The sequence below is a fragment of the Enhydra lutris genome, unplaced genomic scaffold (assembly GCF_002288905.1).
Source record: "Enhydra lutris kenyoni isolate GAN:26980312 unplaced genomic scaffold, ASM228890v2 scaffoldscaffold88, whole genome shotgun sequence".
NCBI classification, from domain to species: Eukaryota; Metazoa; Chordata; class Mammalia; order Carnivora; family Mustelidae; genus Enhydra; species Enhydra lutris.
In genome coordinates, this window is record NW_019154172.1 from 3700682 (window position 1) to 3702893 (window position 2212).

Consider the following 2212-nt stretch of genomic DNA (forward strand, 5'->3'; position numbering starts at 1 on the left):
TCCCCTTTTGATTCCATCAAATATCCTCTCTTAGGTGTCTGTCCAAGAGAAATTTAGAAAGAATGTGTCTACAGAAACACTTATAAGAATGCTCAGAGCAGCTTTATTCACAACAGCTCAAATTCGAAACAGCCCAAATATCTATTATTATGAGAATGGTAAAGAAATTTTGAAATATCTATGCGATGGAATCCTACTCCGCAATAAAAAGGAATGAAAATCTGATACACTCAGTAACATGGGTTAAATTCGAAGACGTTATACAGGGAAGAGTAAGTAGACATAAGCATACATACTCTGTATGTATGATCCCATTTACAGGAGTTTCTAGAAAGAGCAAAACTAATTTAAGGTGAAATAAATAAGGATAGTGGTTGTCAAAAGATTCAGAAGATAATGGCAATATTCATGATTCTGCAGCTTTTAACATGAATGATCCAGTATTTCCTAAATCCAAGCACAATGACAACAGAATTAAGTAGAACGCTCTTAGTCCCATTTTACAGAACAAAGAATGAGATCATTGAAGTGTATTTATCCAAGCCATACAAGGGCAAAAAGCATTTTTTTAACTTAAGCATGATTACTGTTATTAGTTTTGGGTGTGCAATATGATGATTCAAATTTTCTATACATTACTCTGCGCTCGTGTACATGTACGTGTACTCTTAATCCCATGTATCTATTTCACTCATCCCCCCCCCTCACCCCCCACCCTGCCACCAAGGACAGAACCATCTTTACAACCAAGAGCTCGTCCTCTGGAGCATACAGTAGTTGGGTCTGTCTTCTCAGACCTCAGGGTATCAGAGTTCTTCAGCTGCAGCGATCGGAAGAAAAAAGAGAGGGAGAGCGCAAATGAGGGAGAGATGGAATTATAAATGCTTTCATCCCCTTCCTGTCTTCCTCCCTCCCTCCTCCTCTCTCCCTCCTCTTTTTCAACCCCCGCACCGGCTGTGACCCTTCCCCCACAGTTATAAAACAAAAACAATTCTTACTATTCTGGACGCGCCTTCCGTCCCCCCCCACCTCCCCGCGCACAAGCCTCCTAGGAGGTCTCGTGCGTTTTTCCTCCCCTCCCCCGGCTCCCTCCCCTAGCTGAGGTTTCATTTCCGCCTACTCCAACCCGTACACAACTTCGCGGGGCTGGGAGTGGGAAGCTCAGGCGCCGAGGGGGCTCCCTGGGCCTTTCCCGTTGCCGCTGCACGGGAGGCTGAGCAATCCGAATAAAGGCTTTATACAAAGAACTTTCTATTTTGAAAAACTTCCTTATTTCCATTCTCAGGGTTCTTCGTGGGACTAGAAGCTAAACAGCAATGTATTCAACAGGTCTTGACAGTGCTTCCTGGTGAGTTGCAGACTCTGTTCTCTGAGGGGAGACCCCACGACCCCAACCTTCCTGGAGTCCGGTGTTAGACACGGGAAACCAAACACACCGTTCCCGTAGGGCTCTGGAGGAAGGGCAGGCAAACTTTCATTCTCGGGTGAAGGTGGACCAGTGGAAAAAGCCACCAAGGGAGCACAACAGGCCTTCAGTTTCCCGCAGACCCCACGGAGCTCAGGTGCGGGGAACTGCGGCCTCGGGGTCTCTGCAGGTGCTGGCCATGAGGCCGGTAAGGAGCAAGGTGCGCAAGGCCTTTCCGCTGCCCTTTTAGTTTCGGAATCACCCAGCGCACCCAGTTTCAAATGAGACGGACAACGTGATTCATTTCTGTTCTGCAAAGCCTTAGAAATTGCGGTTTTCCCGCAGAATGGGCACAGTACATCCCGGGGTGGGAGTTCCAATTGCTTATGGAATCAACCACAGCACTCTGTCAAGTCTCTGTGGCGCAATCGGTTAGCGCGTTCGGCTGTTAACCGAAAGGTTGGTGGTTCGAGCCCACCCAGGGACGGTGTGCGTGACTTTTAACTCAGTTCTGTGTCTTTCCTGCTGTTTATCACCTGCACATTTCCTCACAGGAAATCTGTTACTTGATTCTGGGTCCTATCCGCTTCGTATCAGCTAACTCTTAATTAAGACCCACCTCCCCAACCTGATTCTCGTAATAAAAGAGTATCTGCTAACCTATCAGCTTTATACCCCTCAACCTGAACTCCTGACAGAAGAACCCAGGATCTGGTGGGGTACAATTTTTTATTCTGCCCTTAAAAGATTGGATGAATAACTTAGACTTTGGTGACTCAATTTTTAAAAAGTGTAAATTTGTTTGCA

General features: G+C 46.4%; 1 non-coding gene across 1 annotated transcript; it reads left to right on the plus strand.

Moving 5' to 3' along the window:
- Window positions 1–1818: 1818 nt before the first annotated feature.
- On the plus strand, window positions 1819–1892 carry TRNAN-GUU. Its single transcript has one exon. It is a non-coding gene; the product is annotated as a tRNA-Asn (tRNA).
- The last annotated feature ends 320 nt before the right edge of the window (window positions 1893–2212 follow it).